This window comes from Pygocentrus nattereri, chromosome 29 (genome assembly GCF_015220715.1).
Source record: "Pygocentrus nattereri isolate fPygNat1 chromosome 29, fPygNat1.pri, whole genome shotgun sequence".
Taxonomy (NCBI): Eukaryota; Metazoa; Chordata; class Actinopteri; order Characiformes; family Serrasalmidae; genus Pygocentrus; species Pygocentrus nattereri.
The window spans coordinates 14,536,086-14,557,961 of record NC_051239.1 but is presented as its reverse complement, the minus strand read 5'-3'; the positions used below and the strand labels follow the sequence as shown (position 1 = coordinate 14,557,961).

Sequence of the window (21,876 nt, the reverse complement as noted above, 5' to 3'; positions counted from 1 at the left end):
TTTACTTATATATCATCTGAATATGAGGCTTGAGTTTTTGGTTTGTAGGTAGGCCTGTGCACAGACATTTTGGAGGGTGGAGGCTCAGAAAGAAAGAAGCAATCTTTACATGAATGAAATGTAATTTACAGCATATGACAGACACTGTTTTCTAGAAAAACCGTCTAATCATGTTTCAGAGAGAATCAAACAAAGTGTTAGGAGTCTTTCCCAAAGCAAAACTGTTAGCATTTCTAGACATAAGTGAGCTATAACTCTCCTTAAGGCCCGATCTCTCTGCACTACTACTACTACTAGTGGTGCGCTGTAGATGACCCTACCAGTCTGTAGTAATAGCAGTGGAGAGTAAAGTTTGGCTACTTACTGCTGGGCTTGACTTAAAAAGGGGGGAGGGACGGTGGGGCGGTGTAAGACAGTTATTTATTATCGCCCATGCCTAATTCTTCAGTGATATGAAGCTGAAGTCAGGCATTCGACAGCTTCTCGAATGAATTTTTCCTGATCCACTTTAATTGGAGCAGCAGTTAAAATCTGGCACTTCAGCTGTCAGAACTGCTGCACTATTTAAGGTGGAATGTGAAATTTAGTTATAGCTTCCAAGGTATCAGCATATCAGCGATTTCTATGCATGCTGTGGAGCAAATGACCATAATTTATTGGAATAATATTAGGTGTATAAGATAATACAATGTTTATCGTAATTTCTTATCAGAGAAAATTCTTGCATTTGTGGGTTTCTTGGGTTGCTTGCCGTCTCGCCAGTTTTTCTTTTTTTTCCCTTATAACTCTCTGTTTGGGGTGTGCTCCTTAAAAAGCCCTAACACTTCACCCTGCCCCATCTCAACAAAAATCAGGACACCTTACACCTAGACGTGAACATGCGCAACAGAGAGGCAGGGGCTAGTGGTCGAATGGGATTGGGCCTAAGTCAGGGGTAACAAAGTACCAACCTGCAGGTTTTTTCCTATATGTTTACATTTGACAGGTAGATTTCTTTTACCTTCCTGACCCTGCAGATGGCTACCCAGCGTTAGATAAACAAAATCAGCTTAGACTGACACTTATGTAATGTGACAAAAAATACTGATTTTAGGGGTTGAATAATTTTGTACATGGACCTTTGTGGAGAGAATATTTTTTTTTACTGAACTGTTAGCAGTAAATTAGAATTTATGTTTTCAAAATCACTTAAACGTGTAGTAATACACCTTTGACTGTTTACTGAAGCTTTGGTTTGGTTGGCCTGCAATCTTCATTCTAGTTAATCCAAAATGTGTTTACCCAGCCACAACTTTATGGACCTTGCTTTGTGCACTGGGGCTCAGTCATACTGGAACAGAAAAGATTCTTCAAACTGTTCCCACAAAGTTGGAAGCATACAATTGTCCCAAGTGTCTTTCTATAAACCATTTTTCCTTCACTGGAACTAGGGGGGGCTAAGCCAACCCCTGAAAAACAACCACATAGCATTATCCCTCCTCCACCAAACTTTACTGTAAGCACAGTGCAGTCAGGCAGAGAAAAGTCATATTTTAGGTGTTTACAATTTAGCAGTCAAACAATACATAACGAAATTGGCAATTTTGGCCACCAGGATTAATATGCTGCAAAATTTTCATGAGCCACAGTCCTGTTCGAAAAAAGGAAAAGAAAAAAAAAAGGTTCAGGCCTACCCAATGATTCCATGGATGAAATGAATGTAGGTAACGTCCTCCTGGTATTTGCCAAACCCAGACTCGTCCATCCGACTGCCACATATAGAATAGCATGATTTGTCACTCCACAGAATATGTTTCTGTCAGCTCCAGAGTCCAGTGGTGGCATACTTTACACAAGGGTGCGGCTGAAACCCCTGAACTCAAAAAAATGTGTTGTTCATAGAAATATCTTCGACTGATCTGTTGCTTAGCATAACATAATATTAGCAAACTGATTATTAAGAATTACTAACATTTTTAAGAACATTGCAGTTTAACCATATTGCACCAATAGGCCACTTTCACTATTTCATAAAACCTTCTTTAACACAGCGTCTCATGGCTCATCACTATTTTATAGCTTTGAATGTGGCTTAAGCCCATCAGCTTCTGAAGCATCCTAACTATCTGTTTTATACATTAATCTTTTTTAGCCTGGATTCATAATATGAATGATGTGGAGTCCATTGATTCAACATGTACATATCTGTATGAATCATGGGGGAGGCTGAGTGTTATGTAATACTTGAGCAACCAAGCTTACAGAGCTGTTGGATTCCACTGTGCTGGCTTTCATTCTTATAAATTTCAGCTGCGCAGAAACCTCTTTAAAGCAAAACCACTGAAGTGATTGTTACAATGACACAGTCTGACTGTGAATGTTCGATAACACTCTCAGTTTATGCATTTTATGCTTGATCAGTGTCTGGGGGTTGTCATGGTTGTGGTGCAATGTTTAAATCCATTTCCTTCCTCTAAAATGAGTGCGTAGGCCTGATGCATTCATTTCTTCCATGGCATGGCTGTGTAGGTCTGATCCATTTGTTTTTTGCTGTTTTATTTATTTATTTATTTGTTTTCATTTTTTGATCAGGACCGGGGCTCATGAGACATTTTGCAGCACATTAATCATGGTTGTAAAAGTTGCCATTTCAGTGTGTGTAGTTTGACTGCAAAATTTTAAGCACCTAAAAATGACTTTTCTCTTTAGGTCCACAATCCATAAGGTGGCAGAACACAAGAAGATTTCTAATATGGTGTGCAGTTGTGCGTGATGAAATTCCTTTGAGTTTCCCTGAATGTTTTAAATAGAATCAGAGAGGAGAGAGTGAGCCTTCAACACTAAACAGGCTCTAGTGAGGTCTGCTTTAAGCATAAATGATTATGCCTTGGAATCATTAACTGAGCCTGGATGGATGTTGTATGGCCCGTAATGTCTTTTCTCATCATCGCAACCATCAACCTCCTCCAAACCTCAGGAGGCTGATGGAGATGCAGCACCACACCTATGCACAAACACTACTGAGTTCTAATGCGCTACTAAATGCTCCTCGGTGCACTTCAAAGGGGAGCACTCTGCTCCTTAACTGAAATAAAAAAGGGACCAGCCAAGGGCTTCAATACCATTTTTAATTAACTCTAAGGGGAACTTGCATGATGGAGACTATTGCAGATATCACACCCTCTACAAGATGATGACAAGATAGAAGACGAGGTACAATTGGAGCCAAAAATATGCTAACAGTATAAGTCCAGTGTTACTAAAAAGTCAGAGACCATCTTTCATTTATTTAATTTCCTGTCAGAATAGATATTAAGTGCTTCTTCATGCATGTTCAGCCTCAGAAGTTGGTTGCATTTACTGCTTCTCAGTAAATCCCAAACGCATTCAAGATGCTGATGTCCCTATTTCTCTCTGCCTTTTAATAATTTTTAGACACAGTTTTGGGAACTTTGGGAACTGTTTTTGTTTGTTTTTACTCATTTTACCTGGACTTTCCTCTTCCTCATGCAAGTCCATTATCTTACATCAAATCTCCTCAGAAATATGTCTTTTAGCCATTTTAGATGCACATGAGCAAAAAATTTGCAGTATGTGGACCCCTGACCTGCATGTTGGACATCCCATCCCAAAACCAATGGGCTTCAATATGGAGTTGCCCATATTGACAGCCTTCACTCTTCTAGGAAAGCTTTCCACAAGTTTTTTGAGTGAGTCTGTGGAGTTTCAAAAGAGCATTCGTGAGGTCAGGCATGGATGTTGGATGAGAATGCCAGGCTGGCAATGGATGTTTCTGTCTATCCCAAAAGGGTTGAGGTCAGGGCTCTGTACAGGCTACCAAACTCATAAAAGAATAGCTACGGACTTCGCTTTGTGCACGGTCATGCTAGCAGAGGAAAAGGTCTTCCCCAAACTGTTGTCAAAACATTGGAAGCATGTAATTGTCTAAAATGTCTCTGTATGCTGTAACATCACCCTTCACCCGAACTAAGGGGCCCAAACCCTGAAAAACAGCCACAGACCACCCAGACCATTAACCACCCTGCACCATGCATACTAATAAGCATTCTCCTGGCATCTGCCAAACCCAGATTCCTCCATCTGACTGATAGATAGTGAAGCATGATTCATCACTCCTGAGTCCAGTGCCAGAATTGCTTTACACCACTCCAGCTGACACTTGGTATAGCGCATTTTGATCTTAGGCCTATGTGCAGCAGCTTGGTCATGGAAACCCATTTCATGAAGTTCCCAACACACAGTTCTTATACAAGTGTTGCTTTCAGAGACAGTTTGGAACTCTGTAGTGAGGGATTCAATACAGAATAGGCACTTGGTGGCCCCACTCTATGAGTTTGCTTGGTCTGACCCGTAACTGAGCTGTTACTAATCTCAGAGGCTTGCATTTCACAATAATAGCACTTACAGTTGCCTGGGGCAGAAATTTTGTGAACAGACTTGTCACAAAGATGGCATTCTATGACAGTGCCACATTTAAAATCACTGAGCTCTTCTGTATGATCCATTCTATGATCTATTCATGCTTTCAGTGTTTGTCTGTGGAGATTGTGTGGCTATGTGTTTAAATTTATACACCTGTTAGCAACAGTTGTGGCTCAAATACCTGAACTCAATAATTAGGAGGGATGTCCACATACTTTTAGCCACATTGTATAGCTCAGGCTACTTGTGTGAATGCTAGTGTCTCTTTGAAGGGACAGTTTTTGTTGCAGCTGTAGCTTTTACTTTAAAATTGGAAGGATACAAGAGTTAAAGTGACAGGAATCACATAAGCAAAGAGCGTAAAAATTAATTACTGATAGACTTAATATCCCCGCGACCCTGACGGAGAAGCGGCTTAGAAAATGGATGGATGGATGGATGGATGGATAGACTTAATATTACTCGCAGTATTGGGGGCTTTGGTGTATTTTCTAGTTTCTTGTTCTTGCTTTTTTCTGACACTGATAAACCAATAACTTGTGTTTAATGGCTGTTTTGACTGGAATAAAGAAACAGTGTCTGACTTTTGCACAGTACTGTATGTGTATATAAATATGCCATTAAATACAATGAATATAAACACATAAACTTAATATAATAAGATGGTGCTATGATAGTTTGTGGGGACTATGTAGATTAGTATGTTGCAGTCCACCTACCTGTGGTGTCACAATGGGGAATGGTTACTGGACCCCTTATATTGCTACTCATGTAATTTTATACCTATGTCTCATAGGTTGCTATGATAATAGCATACTTCAAAAGCAATTAAACATGTAAATTCCACTGTCATTTTTAAATTAGTTAAAGGCTAATTTTCTATGTAAGGTCCATTATCATTCATTTTCTTTTTTTTTATTTTCACCAGGGCCCATTCGATTCTAGTTAAGCCACTGCCGCCCACTACCAGGGTAAATATTAACAGTGGGTTGACTTGCTAGCTTTGCTGCATTATATAATTATAAGCCATCATAGGCTGGCACTCCAGAAGAATGCAACATGATGATATGCTATTTATCTGATAGAAATACAGTGAAAATACTTTGAACTTATCCATCATCCATCTGCTGTGCGCTGCTCAGTCGCTTACAGACCATAAATCTGTTCCTCTCTTGGGAACTCTGCCTCAAAACATTGCACTAAATTGACCAGTGCTGGCTAAAAGATTATGCTACTCAAGTTGATATTAATAATTACTGAGCTGTGATTTAAACTCAGCGGCACTCGCTTCCCTGGTCTGGTTCATTGAGTTAGTTCTCATGTATTTTTCTCACTGGCTGCAACAGCAGCCTCAAGGGAAGCTTTATTCATGCATTCACCAACTCATGAAGAAGACAGTCTTCCCTGTCTGCGTTACGTAACAGCGCTACAATGTCAATGGAAACATGCAGCGTTAAAGGGGATGCGTGCAGCTCTTGAAATATCATTTGGCCATTTGGTGACATGTGCTTGTTGAGGACATGAACATTAAAGGAACACTCCAACGTACAGATCTGCCACATTTGTACCACATGGATGTTTACCATAAACAGTCCTTGTATAACACATTGAAGACCCATTGACTCAAAACATGCTTGTTAAAGTCAAATGGCAGTTGTTTCAGGTTGAAAAACCCCTAAACAGCATTCCTTTAACAGTTGTGCTTTCTGTACTCAGTGTTCAGTACTAGCATCTTACAGAGCTTCACAAGCTACAGTTCAACCTTTTCATCCAGTTCAGAGGCTTCTGATTTTGCTCCCTAATGGCCACATGAAAGAGAATCAATAAGAGGATGAAGAGCATGCATACGCATTTGGAAAGACAATTCCAACCAATGTAGCACTGCATATGTAAATTCTCCAGCCCTAGAGGTTTAGGAGAACTTTCCCATTATGAATCTGGAGGGCGACTGGATATCTGGAATTGATAGCCCATAAAACTGTAGAGGAGGCTCACTGAAAAATGGCTGTACACCCTTACAAATACAGGTGCCACAAAATGGCTATTTGGAGTGGTTGAAGTACCACTTTTGGTTCCCTAAAGAACCTTTGAAGGGATGGTTCTTTTAAAGGGAATTCCTCCAATTTCTCAACTAATTCAGTGGTTGAAATGTAAACAGCCATTCAGAGTGGATTGATCTGAAATGGTTTCCCATACATACCTAAAAAAGATGGTTCTTTAAGGGTTCTTTAGTATGGGAATGGTTGTATAGAACCATGGGTTCTATATAGAACCATTTCGTACTTATATAGTTCTTTACATAGTGCAATTGTACTTCAGATTGATGGAGAAAGTGTTGTGCATGATTCTATATAGAAAATGTTTGGAGTGGTTCTATATAGCATAAAAAAGGGTTCTTCTGTTGTCACAACGTCAAGCTTCTAACAATAGCAGAACCTTTTTTTTATTCTATATTTCCAAAAAGGTTCCATATACAACACATTTTCCATTAATATGAAGAATCTAACAAACCATTATCTTTACTAATGATCCCTTGAAGAACCGGCTTTATCAAGAGTGTAGTGAAACTCATTGCTTTGGTCAATGGTTTTAGTTTTGTCTCTTCTACTGAAACTTGTGTTCAGAGACTCTCTGGTGGATTTGATCTTGGTCATCACAGGCTTTTGTCAGTGATGGTGGTCAGAATCTGTGCCAGCTTGAGTGCATGTTGTCATTAAAGCAACAAGGGGACAAACAGTAAGACAATCTGAAACGTATGTAGACATTTCACTCAGATTGTTGTATGTAAATGTTGATGTTGTGGTAAAAAGTGGGAGATGCTTTTAACTTATAACGACCTGCATGTTTCTCTCTGCAATTAATGGATTTTTAAAAATATCTTTTAATCTCTTCAGACGTCTGCTTCCTATCACCACCACTTTGATCAATTCTGTCTTGGTAACCTTCTCTAGAACAATGCATTTTACATCAAATCATAAAAAGGATTTTATTCTAATATTTTTATTAGAATTCCCCCTTTTAAATTGAATTTTTTTGCATGAAATATGTGAATATGATAAATCAAAGTTTAAAGAAGCATTTTTGACCTCTTTTCAACGGATGTTCTTTTTCCTAGAGCCATATGTCCATGGCAAAACCAGGCAAGAAACTGGTAGACCACCAAAACTGTCACCATCGGAAAGCTTTCATCTTGTTTCAGATCTGGAAAAACAGGTGTTTCTGTCCATCTTTCCGCTGTGAGAAGACAACTCAATACTATGGGTCGGAAAGGTTGCGCAGCTGTCAAGAGCCCTTACAGCGGAAAGGAAACAGACAAAAAAGAAGAAAGCTGCTGATGTTCTCAGAGCAACTGGCTGACCACCCCAGGGTCCAGACCTCAACATCACTGAATGTGTTTGGCATTATTTGAATTGTGAGGAACAGAAAATGCAACCAACTTCTAAAACGGGCAAGTGTAAAAGAAACATTGGATTTCAAGCTGGACAAAAGCTGAAAATAAGAAAAGTGTGGCCACTAAATACTGAAAAGATGTGGTTGTTGAGACTTGAGTTTCAGTGAAACTCAGTGAGAATTCAGTGAAAAAAGTGAATTGAGTTCAGTTTCGTTTAGTGTAAGTTAGTAACGGAACGATTTTTACAGACAGAAAAACTTTTTTTTTTTTTTTTTACAGATTTCCCAGATGGTTTGGGAGCCCATTTCTTCTGCTTGAAAAAATATAGCCATTTAGTAAGCCATAATAATGAGAACGTCTTCCATAATTATGACTTGGCATCTCATAATTATGACTTGGCATCTCATAATAATGAGATTCCATTATTATTATGATTTAGTATTTCATGATTTTGACTTAGTATCTCGTAATAATGACTTACTACTCATAATTACGACCTACTTATGATGTAGCATCTTATAATTATGACTCAGCATCTCATTCTTATTACGTACTGTCTCATAATTATGACTTAATATTTAATAACTATGACTTAGCATCTCATAATGATGACTGTGTCATGAATATGACTTTACTTTCTCAGATGACCTACTTTCTTATAATTGTAAGAACACTTTATTATCATGAGATATTAAGTCATTATTACGAGATAGCAAGTCAAAACCATGAGACGATACGTCACAATTTTGAAATACTAAGCCTTAACGGAAACTTGTCTTATTAAATGGCTGTATGTTTCCATAGTTTTGGCCAAAAGCGGGGAGAAGAGCGCCGGGGTCGCGCGGAGGAGGTCTCTGATGGAGGCAGCCCTTCATCATGAGCTGAAGAAGAGGAGCATGGACTCGGCATGTGATCCACTCTTCCTGCCCATTCACTGCCTCCTCCTCCAGCTGCTCAATGGGCGGTGTGAGAGGAGGCTGCGCGAGCACGGCGGCGCGGACGCCTTCCCTGCGCTCCTCCGCGCGCTTCAAACGCCTTTTAACGGATTTCTCGCAAACGAGGTCTCCTGAGCGGCACGGGGACGCGATGAGGGATGTACCGTTAGCCCACATTTGGCCATTCGGTTGCCATTTTTCTCGCTCGGCGACGTTAAAGCTGCAACCTGCCAATTTCTGAATTGGAATTTCAAACACAGCAAAACAAAGGAAACTCTGGACATAGCAGGAGTGGAGGAGCACCGAGGAGCACCGAGGAGCACCGAGGAACATCTGGGGTTCGGTTTTCGACCAAGTCCAGTCGAGGTACGTCGCGAAACCACACTACTGAAAACACACTAACGCTGCGTTTCTTGCTGACGGGTGATTATGGGTAGCGAGATAGCTCTGCGGTGGTTGCTGCTCATAGACATCTGGAAAACACTGTGTTTTTTAGTTAGTTTTAAAGCTGAACCGACTCCCTGGAGATGTTTTCCACAGCTGCTTTAACCCCCAACCCTCCCCAAGATACTTCTGAACGTTTTGGTGCTGGAGGACGAGGCTGAAGTTGGCTTCTTTTTCGAATTGTCCGTTCCACCTTAAATGGTGCAGCAGTTACGCCGAGGCGCCAGAATGGAACTGCTGCACCAATTAAGGTGGAACGGACAATTGGACTAGGAAGCCAGCCGTAGCTCTGCTGCTGGAGGCTTGCGGGGTGAATGAGAGTGGTTTCAGTGAGATGCTCAGTTATTTCCCGTGTCATAGCGCGAAAAGAAGTGAAGCCAAAGCTGCTGAGAGCCCCGTTCTGGCTATTCAGCTGCCTGTTATGGCTGCGTGCAAACCCGTGCAGCTAGAATGGGTTTCTAATTGTAATGACTAAAGCCCACTGTGGCTGAGAAGCAGTGTGTGGTGTTACTGTGTTCTGGTTATTGCCCATCTCAGAGGAGAACCTTCACAAAGCTGCTACAGAACCCGCCATCTCCAGTTTCCATAGAGTAAGAACACTGAGAGAACTCAAGGTCTGCTCATCTTTAGTGGCTTAACCATGGGCTTCCATTAGCCACATTCAGAGCACACTTTTTATGGCTGTGCACAGCCATCATCAGCTTGACAGTGAGTAACCATAACAGTGCCTCCTCCCCACCCCGGGCATGTAAGCTCAGTGCTGTTTAGAACAAAGAAATCATAACTGGAGTGCTGATCTGTACAGCCTTCGCGTCCACACAGCTCCTCTCCACAGACTCTAGTTTATGGTCATACCGCCTTGAACCCTCAAGGAGTCCATAAAGAACTTCTCATCGTTAGGTTCTTTCAGGAACCATTTTTGGTGTGAACCTTTGTAAAGTTTGAAGAACCTCCATGTAGTGTGAAGGTTTGTTTTCTTACAGCTGTAAGTCCAAGCCAGCAACCCTTTAGGAAGCTTTATTTTGAAGGTGATTTTTTTAGGAAAAAAAATAATTAAATTGTTGAGCTGTAGAGTCATTCAGAGCAGGGCTGCTCGATTATGGCAGAAATCATAATCGCCATTATTTTGGTCAGTGCTGAGATTATTTTAATATTATTATGTGTTGACTGTAAACATCATGCAGTTATTATTATTGAACTTATTTAAAGACGTGTCTTTTGGGCAGAATTTGAAATGTGATTCAACTGTAAAAATAAAAATAGATAAATAAAATGAAGTATGTGTTATTTATACACAGATATACATTTAAATAAATGTAAATGAAATAATAAGTACTAGAAAATGAAAGCGAATGCACCAAAACAGCACTTGCAGGTCACTCTTATCTCAGGCTTACTGTAAATGGTTCTACGTTGTGTGTTGTCTGGACATTTGCTAATCAAAATCCTATTAAATGCTTTAAAAACGCTTAAAACAGAGAAAGCTTATCAAAGTGGATGCACAAATTGTTACAGCTGATTGAGTGAGTCAGTCACCTGTGCAAACAGCTTCCTCATACGGTCCTACAAAGTGATTTAAATGCAAATTTCCCAAGCTTAATCGTGAGCAGAGAGGTGTTGGGGAGTGTAATTATAATCTATTACTCGAATCTTAAGAATGGGTACTCTGACTGTTGTGTCAGAGTGAATAAAACATCACTGCGAGGAGAACCTGTGATGAGTCAAATCAGAAGATTTGCTACGGTGAGGTAAGCAGTTCAGGAGGTGCGTCTCTTGGTAATTTCCCACGGGTTTAGAAGCTAAGTCAGTCCGTGGAAATCAAGCAAATGGATGAATCTCAAACACCTCTGTAATAGACTCGGTCACCCCCAAGGGTTTCATGTAATCAAAAGTGCATTTTGCATCACAGAACTTTACCCGATGATTGACATTATTGATTTTTTTTCCCAGGCCAACTTGATTAAGACTGGTGTGTAGATAAATCTTGAAAAGTTGGTGCAACAAGTGTAGCTTTGCTGGATGTGATGCAAGGATGGCTTGAAAATGCACCGAAATGGAAATCATAGGCCAATGACATGTAGCATTGTGAGAAAATGTAATATTTATTTCTGTAGAGTTACAAATGCAATACAATGAATACATTTTTTACAGTAACCCAGTGACTCCTAAATGCTGCTCTTCCGTCACCAAACATCAGCCAATACTAAACATCCGATGTCAGGACAGGCAGTTTTGGAGCATTTCTGTTGGTCCACTCATCATAAATGAAATTGCAGGTGATAGTTTATAATTATGATTAATGATGGGCAGTCGTGGGCTGGAGGTTAGGAAATCAGCCCTGTGACTGGAAGGTTGCTGGTTTGATCCCCTTGGCTGACAATCCATGATTGAAGTGCTCTTGAGCAAGGCACCTAACACCTGCTCCCCGGGTGCCAGGGATAGGGCTGCCCACCGCTCCGGGCAAGTGTGCTTACTGCCCCCTAGTGTGTGTGTTCACTAGTGTGCATGCATGTGGGTGATTCACTCCACGGATGGGTTAAATGTGGAGGTTTCATTCCACAGTGTGCAAACACAGTTGGCAAATGGTTCTAAATTAAATTTAATTGGCTTTTCTTGTTCATGGCTTGTAACTATTAAACACAAGCCTAAAGTGGCTGAATTGGCTGATTAGCCACATTATATGCTTTCTGTGTTTACATAGTAGCTAACACGAGTGGTACTGTTGAATCAGTACTGTGCCTTTAGTGTTGTCAGCAAGCAAAGACAAAGGTCTACAATTACACAGAATCATATGTGAGTTAGCCAAAGCTACATGTTCTTCACAAGACTGAAAATAGGCAAAAAAAGTTTGAATTTATCGCTTGTTTGTTTTTCATAATTCCCGTATTGTCTCAGTGAATGAATTTCCTGCTTTTTTTTTTTTTTTCATTTACTCTCTTCAACCCAACAAGCCCAATTCATTGTGTTTTTGTGGCACAAAATGACTGAAATCTACTGAATGTGGAAAATTATTGCAGTTGGCTTAAATAATTGTGATCAGGCGATTATGTAATTATTAGAGCAGGTCTAAATGTAAAGGATAGCTGGTGTGCTCAAATGAGAAATATAAAAAGGAATAAAAACTTTTTTTTGGAAAGCAGCGAAATTTTAAGCAATTATCTGCCGATACAGATATAATTCTGAGACCATCTTGTGCCCCTGATAATTCTGAGGACTACGTACAGTTCTCCTCTTTTTAAAAAGTCATGGTGACGCGTCGGACCAGAGCATGTTTGCATAGTCATAACCAGAACCGTTGAAAATGACAGAAGGCGCACATGTGCTGTACGTTAAACCGATGGAGACGAAACAAAAGAACGAGTTCGATCTAACTCTGTAATAAATCCAGCTTAAAATATCCAAAAAACACTTGTACAACAAAACGTGACAGTTTTGGTCATTAACGTCTTCATAGGACGTTTACCATTGTTCCATCTACAGTTTGATGACAGAACTTCAGTCCACAGGCTTCAGTGAGTGGCTTATATGCAGTCAACTACGACTACTCTTGTGACAGGAATGCGAAACAAATACGTCGGTTGTTATGCTGTATGGTCTTCTACTTGATCCACTTGACATCAGATGCTTAATTTCTCTTCAGAGCTACTTCAGGTTTCTGTCTCCAAGATTTAGCCTTTGTAAGCAGGCGCTCTCCTGGCAGTTTGCTTCTCTGCTTATTTGTTCATGTAATTTACCATTTTACAAGTTAAACATTTTGTTGCTGAGCATGGTACTTGCCCCATCCATATTCATTAGATTAATTAGCTCACTTTGCTGTCTCTGGTGCGGTGTTTCGGGTACAGTTAGGCTGGTTTAGTAGTGAATTATGCTCAAACTCACTGGAGAAATTCATTTTTCGTTTGAAAGTACCAAAGACTGATACAGGGACATGTGGGTCGGTGCACTGAAATAGAGTTGTCCTACTGACATTATCAGCCATTTTGGAGGGTCAGCGCGTTCTGTATTGAAATCTGCTGTGTATATTAACAAATCTATTGAGTTTCTGGAAGTCATTTAAAATGAAGATTCCCTGAAACCAACATTTGACTCAAGAAGTACAGAATAAGCCCATATTTGCACTGACATTATAGAACGATAACCCTCTGGGGTCTAAGAGCATTTTCTCATTTTTTGCATTTCTTTCTAAATTTGCCTTTAAAGGTACTTGCATATCATGTGATACCCATATAAAAATGTTCTGTTAGCTTCATTGCCACTTTCCAGAACCTCTACAGTAAATTCAGTGGGTGTAAACTCCTTATATACCATTTCACATGTGTCTCTGATGCTGACTAAATCAAGAATGAAGGGTTTCCGACATGTAAGTCCTTACTGATTTCCTGGGTGTCCATTGTTCAGTTTCACACAAAATAGAGATGGACACACAAATCCACCAATAACGCACGGTGAGAGGCAGATGGCGTGTATCTCAGTGCCTCTTCATAGCCTCATAACTCTAGGTGAGAGTCATGTATGATCTCACGATAACATGGAATCAAAAGACTCTGTCTATGAGGGAGCTTTTATGAGGGAGATGTCTGGTTCCTGTCACCACTGCTGTGAACAAAATCGGCAAGTTTGTCTGGAACAGAGCATTAAACATCAAACCACTTGGAATGACTTTGTTTACATCTTAACAAGTCAGTTGTGCTGATATTTTGAATGGTGGTTTTCCCCTTTAAAGTCCAAACCATGCTGTTTGGTGATCATCTCCAGATGAAAAATCCTGGAAAAATAAATGTATCTGCTAAAACACTCAGCTCACTTCTTTCATGATAAGAGATCCAGATTGTACTGTCAGAGCAGCTCATTTGATGGATATTATATTGAGGCAGAGAAAATCATTTAGGTTCCATGTGAAAAGACTAGGGGAATATTCAGCAGTATAATCATGGCTAAATAAACATTGCTGTACATTAGCACTTTGGGTGCTGATTTGATACTGCTAATATAATACAGTCAATGAATGAAATTTCTGTATAAATAGAGCACTTTCTTTTTATACAGTACCCAAATAAGGTTTAAAGTGTGTCTGGCCTTAAGATAACCCCCCTAAAAGCAGAGCAAACAGAGGAGACCTTGGGAGTAGGCAGAATTGGCAAGGGAGCCCATCTTCTTCTGATACGTTTAGGCCTCCGTCTTTATCCTGTGTCCATTCTATGCCTTACATGGAAGACGTGAGTCAGCTGTGAAATCAGTCTCTGACTTCTCTGATAAGTAATTCATATTGTATTATTAGAACCATCGAGCAAAGGGAGGAGGATATAATGCAGAACTGTTTGTGACTTGTTATTACATTACTTTACACAGCATTTGTTAGGTGACGTGGTGTCAGTTTTGACAGAGGAATGTGCCTGTGCCGTGGCGTGCATTGCTCCTGTTATGGGAGGTAAGTCTACTCGGGTAAACAGGGTTGACTGAAGAGCTGGCTATAGACTAGGGCTGCAAATGGGTGGATTTAGTGTTTCTGTGGCCTTAAGCAGAAGACAGAGGTGGGGCCCCTTAATGCAGGTTTAAATGGTGTGACTGTCATCACTGCAAAAATTCTATATTGGAAAACGAATCATAAATCTAGTTGCCCACGATATTGAGAGAGCTCAAATAAGCGCTCTACTGTTATCTCTCATACTTCTTCTTTTTCTTCTTCCACACTATTCTGCGATTAATACAGCCCGAAGCGCATAACGTACAGACTCCGTTCAAACTGTGTTTGGAAGGTCTCGGCGCTGTGACTTGTGCTGATGAGATTGGTAGTTTTTAATAAAATTAAGTTTAAAAATTAAAAACCTTCCGTAAGAATGAATGGAGGAATGTTCTAGAACTTCAAATTCTAACTGGCATTGATGACGTCACAGCAGGACACTCAGTCTCACAGGCACAGCTGATCACGCAGGGAATCTTCTTTAAAATCCTTAAACTTTCACCCAGAAACTCCAGTTCAGTTTTAAAGGGTAGAAAAACTTGTCCTTTCTGAAACCTCAAAATATCTCATCATTTTATCAATTAGCTTTAGAGTTATGAGCATTTGTTTGGCACTAGGCACAGAAAACTGCCCCATTCACTCCCATGTAAATTTCTCAAAATCAGAATCTGCTTATTTCAAAATTTTCTCTGTGTTTAACTCGTCATAACTCAGACATTTTCTTCTCATTACGAACAACATTACACCAAAATAATCCTCAGGGGGTCTTATCTCACACCATCTATCCGGTTAAGTGATAGAGTAAACATTTCCCGAGTTATGACTGTTTGTTCAGAGGGTGCAAATCGGACTCAAACAAGGCTTCTCCACTAAGAGCTGCATAATAACAGAGTGACAGTTCATTTTAATGACTCTCCCCCCTTCACACACATACACCTCTCCCTCTCACACACACTACACAGACACACACACACACACACACCTAAGGTGTTGTTCACCTACACACAAACACACACAAACACACACACACTTGCAGCTCTTTTCAAGCACTCTCGCAGTTTCTTCAGGAGATGCACATCTAGTTATTATTTATTGTCCCTTGCATTTCCGTACAACAGACAGTTCACTGTATATAGAATACAACACATAACTGCTTACTCTAACAGCACGTAACATACCTTATATATTGTATTTGTCGTATTATGTGTATACATGCATGCATATATCATTCATAGATATTTTTATAATTGTGTATACATTGTTCATATAGTTATATATTTCATAGATATTTTATATTTATGCCTGGTGTTGTACATTTGCTTTGTCTGTTTTGCACTTGTACTGAGTGATGACAAAGTTGAATGTGTCTATCTAGCTTAGATTTTTTTTTTTATTTTGAGATTGTTGAAAGGATATTACAAGATTATTTCACTTATTTCTGTGAAGTAGTGAAATTGCCTCACTATACTGGCAGAACATGTTGCTTGTTTTAAGAAATAATGCACAAAGCTAAATTGTCTGCCAATGTACACAGTAAAAATGAATCAATGTTTTAACTTAAAAAGTAAGTAATCTGATTTGCTTAACATTTTTGTGGACCTTAGGGGAAAAATAAAATACTGAAAAATGACCACCAGACCAGCTGAATTTTCACACATATCTGAATCAGTTTCACACGTAAGTGACCACCATTAACAAAAGCACTACTTTCCACCCTCCTGTGCAAGATCCAGATCGGATAAGATTTTGTCAGAATTTGCCAGCTGTAACAGTAACAGTACCACTGTGTTAGTGGAGCTAGAAGGCTTAGAGAATTTCTCTATAGTGGCGATGGATGGGTTATTAAAATATGGCTTCACTTCCGCTGTCAGTGGTGACAACAGTAAAGAATCCGATAGCAGTGTTGACTACTATGTTGTCAGTTTTCACAAAAGGTAGACACCACAGGCTCGGTTAGTAACTCATTTAAAGCGCAATATTCAAAAGCACAGCAGCAGCTTTCAACTGGAGCGCAGTGATCTCCAGTGATCTCAATAACAGAGTAGAGTAACAGGGCTGACTGATCAAAGCCTGATGAAGATGGAGGTGGGTCAGTTGGATCAAATGATAAAAATCTTCAATCTAGCTGAATGTATTGTGGAAAACAAGGATCCCTTCACATCTTTTCCTGGTTTGACAGGTATAATAAAAATGGAGTGTACTTGAAGGGCTCATAGCAAAAGGCAACATCTGCGGTATTGAAACCCGCTTGTTAACGTAATGTAAATGTACTGTACATACAATAAACATGCTTCTATTATTGTGGCCACAAATGTTTCATTTTGGCCACAAGATTCATTGCTTTGTGCATATTTTTGTATCTGTTTGCCCCTGTGTAGGACGGTTAATGGCCCTGAACACTTTGGCTTCCTGTCCCATATAATTATATACATTAAGGCATTAAAGGGCCTGTATTATGGAAAACCAAACTTGCCTCACTTTTTATGAAACAAAAGAATTAGATGTTTCTCAAACTGTTGCCACAAAGTTGAAAGCATAGAATTGTCTAAAATGTCTTTGTATGCTGTAGCATTAACATTCCCCTTCAGTGGAAATGAGGGACCTAGTCCAAACTGTGAAAAACAAACCAAGATCATTATCCTTCCTCCACCAAACTGTAATGTTAGCATTATGCATTCTAGTAGGTAGCATTCTCCTGGCATCCCCCCAAAAACCCAGATTTATCCATCAGACTCCTAGATAGTGAAGCTTGATTCATCACTGTAGAGCTCATGTTTCCGCTGCTCCAATGGTGCCATGCTTTAGAAAGCTGATGCTTGGTACGTAGTGATTTTAGATTTCTGTGCAGCTGCTCGGCCATTGAAAGCCGTATTAGGAAGCTCCTGACACACATTTCTTGTGCTTATATTGCATTCAGGGTCAGTCAGTGTGGAACTCTGTAGTGAGTGATGCAACAGATTATAGGAAAGGTTTATGTGCTTCAGCGCTTGGTAGACCCGCTCTGTGAGCTTGCATGGTCTACTGCATCATGGCTGAGCAGTTGTTGCTCCTAGATACTAACATTTTACAATAATAGCACTTACAGTTGACTGGGGCAGATCTAGCAGGGGAGAAATAGGCAAAGACGGCTTTCCATGACAGTTTAAAGTCACTGAGCTCTTTAGTATGACCAGTTCTGCTGCCAGTATTTGTTCAAGTTTCAAGTTTATTTGTCATTTGCACAACATGTTAAGACATTTATGCATTGATGTGCTTATGGTGAGGCTCTGGTAATCATCCATCCATCCATTTTCTAAGCCGCTTCTCCCTCAGGGTCGCGGGGCGGGGTGCTGGAGCCTATCCCACTCTACAGAAAATAAGCAAGTAAAAAAAAAAAGAATTGAAATATATTAAATATACACAAAGTCCAGAGAAAATATACGCAAAATATAGTGAAATATACACAACATATAGAGACAATATACACAAGACATTTGTCTTTGGAGATTGCAAGGCTGTGTGCTTGATTTTATATACCTGTTAGCAGTGGGTGAGGAAAGACTTCTGTTCTCAATCTGTTTTAAAGGTACAGAAGGGTCATATAAAATGAATTAGGACATCTTTTGGCACATTAAACCACAAACATCACAGGTGGAATAAAATATAATACAAGAAAAATGTAAGATGTAGGCCATTTAGTAAGCAGTCAAAAAAACATAGCGGAGTTGTAGAGCCGACTACAAGGAGGAACTATATTTTTATTGTCCAGAGACGTCCTGGATGTAACAAACTTGCTTGACCGAGGGCGAAATTAATTTATGAGAAAATCCCCCTAATCCAAGCCTGCTTGACTCCCTGCACTGTTAAGACTGGCATGGCCTCCTTCCCGCGCCTTTTCACATGCGGGCCTGCTTTTTGTCACGGCCCTGTCGGACGCTCTGACTTTAATTTTGTTTTGGAAACTCACTTCTCACTGCAATTGCAAGGAGAGTGTTTCCACTCGGGTCCCTATCCCTGCAGATGCGCTCTTCATGCTCCTCTCCACATGCTGTATCAACAGCGAAACAGAAGCTACTGTTTTTAATGAGCCCATAATACCAAGGCTGCTGCACTTTGATCTACCTCAAGCAGGGTGTTAGTGTGTATATATATTCCTTGCTCTTTCTTTCTCTCCGTCGCACGTTCACACTGGCAGTGACGTTGATTTTTCTGACAAGGCAGAGCCACCAGTGTTTTCTACGGCCTTATAGACCTGTGCTTTCTGGCAACACAAATTCATTTTAATCAGCGTGCTTCTGTAAAAAAAAACTCAGCTGCGTGAAAAGATGTAGGTCAGCGTCACACCCCGAAGCATGGAGACTGACGTGTTCTGTTTCGGAGGCATAGCTGGGGTGAGGGGGGCGGGGGATTTGGGGTTTGAACCACCCTGAATTATTTTAGCACAGCTACAAATGCTTCTTCATGAATGTAAATACAGCCTATGTGAAGCGTAGCCGATCATGTGACTTATGTCAAATCAGAAAAGTAAACAAATTCAACATTAACAACTTATACATATTTAAAACCCCGTAAAATGAAACTGTGGCGTCTGTTGGCTTGTTGACCACATTTCATTGGCTACCAGTTGCTGTGGTATCAGGCTTAACCCTCTTTCACAGTAGCCATAAAATGCAGTTTCTGCCTGTTTTGGGGAAATTGCAGGTGATGTACAAAACTGGAAGTGAAATGTATGAGAAAACAAACATTTATTGAAGTGAAACCGTTTTTCGCTGTGGCAGTTTTACACAATTTTTTTTATATGAAGAAAGCTTCTGTGTGTTTAATCTCAACACAGCAATCTTTGTAGAAAGTTATGAGTAGGAGAGTAAGTGCCTTATTGCTCACTAGCACCTCAACAAGGAGTGACAACACTGCACAAACAGGGAGCCAACAGTGTCCTACTCAATTTAATAGCAAAGTTATAGGGAAAAATTTGCCTCCATTCCACTGGCAGAATGGCCACAAGAGGGTCTGCAGAAAAGGGGTTTACCAGTCAGGACTATTTATGGTTCCCAATGGTTGGAAAGCTAGTAGACATTCAGTACCACAGCTGTAATTCTCACACATACTAATGTGGTTAATATGGTAAGGTTGGTTTACAGTCTTAATCACCATAGTCTCTCATCCTTTGCATGCTAATCTGGCCACAACTATCAGGAATCTGTCAGTTCCTTTCTGATTGCTATCCACACATCTACTGCTGTACAAGTGGTTTTACCACTGGTAACCAAACAAACAGTCCTTTCAGAGCAACAGTAGTGCATGATGAAAAGTTTGTGAAGTTCATGGCATCTTCTTTTTGAAGATGTTTTATAGGCATTAAGTAGCTTTTAAGAGAAATATAAACAAAAAACCCGACACATGCTGATGTGCTTCCTACTAGAGGTGGGATTATGACAATATTGTTTTCTTTATCATGATCAGTTTTGTTATCTTGATACAGAGTATGCTATCTGAATGTAAATGCTTCCTGCTTTATAAAAAGACAGCATAATTAATCCTGTGTAATTGTATTTAGTACAGTGCAGTATGTGAAATGTTATATAAAAATACTAGCCAGAGTTATTGATAAGAGCTTTTAACCTGAATCTGTAGAGTCACTTGTTGCAAGATCAAATGTGACTCACATCCAGAGTTGTGAGGCTATAAAGAGGGGCTGGTCATGTGCCTTTGTACCGTGTGTAATTGGTGTATTTGTGTGTCCATCTACATTTTGTGTGAAACTGACCAATCACGTAACAATCACTCACAAAATCACTTACTCAATCAAGGATTTACCCATTACATTGGAAAGTCTTCAATCTTCACTCAATCTACAGCTACAGAGCATTTTAATATGAAATACAACTGATTGTGCAAGCCTGTCAAAGGTTAGCAGTTAACCTTGTTTAGGGCCAAAATGAGATGCGCTTGTTAGACTTTTTAACGGTGAAACAAGCTTCAAAGTCATTATGAATCAAAAGTCATAATGTTTCCTTCTTTACTAGAAGTCTTGATTTGTTTGAAATTTCCCTGCAATGTGTTTTTTTAACAGTTCTGTTAATAAAGAAGGTTTTCTTATAAATGGGTTTCTGAAAACAAACGTCTTCTAATGCATGAGCATTTTAGTGGCCAGCAAAACTCACTACATTTTGATTAAGGAATGAGGAGAATTTTATCTTTGAAACGATTTAAGGCTTAACAGGGTAAAAAGTTAGAAGTTGAGTTCGGATTGGCCGTTTTTGCTTTGCTAATACGTTCATCTGCTGCCTCACATCCACCCAAAACACATGAGCTCATTGCATTTATCAATTTAGTGTTAAAAGTTATATTATGGGCAGGCCTATTCAAAGCACCGCCCCCAACCAGGATCAGGTTTACACACACACACACACACACACACACACACACACACACACACACACACACACACATACATACACAAACACACACACACATACACAAACACATGTTCTGAGTCAGATCACAGTCACGTTGTTGGATGTTTTCCACATGCTTTTTCACATGCATCCAATTTACATACTAATAGCAAAACTGCAGTACATGCGCACAAAGTCATTTGTCCCACAATCTTGAGGCTTTTTGAATTCTTGGAAGTGCGGATGCATGTAGCCCCCCAGTTCGAGCGCTGCCGCTTGCGAAGAGGTCTGATTTGCAAAACCAGTGCATTACTCATGGATAAAGAGTGGGAGGGTATCTAATCTAATTCCGCTCTTATGCAACACCCATGCAGGCTCCTTCATTTAAATTCTACTCTCAGGATTACAGCTAGCATGTTGTCTAACAACTGCACCCTACATTCGTTTTGTTTGCTTAACAAGTACCCGAACCATCTCAATAGGTCAGACTTGGCAGCGTATTGCATCGTGGCACACTTTAACCGCAAGGGATTTTTTGTGGTAAGCCACATATCAGATTCAGTCATTTTTTTTTTTTTGAAGATGTGAACACTCTGAAAACAGCATGATGACAAAAACATTACCAGTTCCCATAAAGTATGTGCAATTAGTCATTCGAGCTCAGTAAAAAGAGTTGTGAAATAGCCAGGCTATAGACATTTGATAAGTGCACTACAATAGACAATACAATGAAAATCCATCTCTGACTCACCCAAGGTTATTTTTTTTCCTCATTGTTCAAAGCCCCGTGCCTCAGCTGAATGACTGATTTGTGTATCTGATCTGGACCCTGCTGTCATTCTCTAT

The 21,876-nt window shown here is 39.9% G+C and overlaps 1 protein-coding gene across 2 annotated transcripts in view; it reads left to right on the top strand.

Moving 5' to 3' along the window:
* Positions 1–8,759: 8,759 nt before the first annotated feature.
* The window catches only part of LOC108432137 (probable G-protein coupled receptor 153), a 63,210-nt gene continuing 50,093 nt past the window's right edge, over positions 8,760–21,876 (top strand). For both annotated transcript variants that reach the window (XM_017705782.2, XM_017705783.2), the window contains exon 1: positions 8,760–9,114. The gene's annotated coding sequence lies outside the window, so the exon portion shown is untranslated. The remainder of the gene's footprint in view (positions 9,115–21,876) is intronic.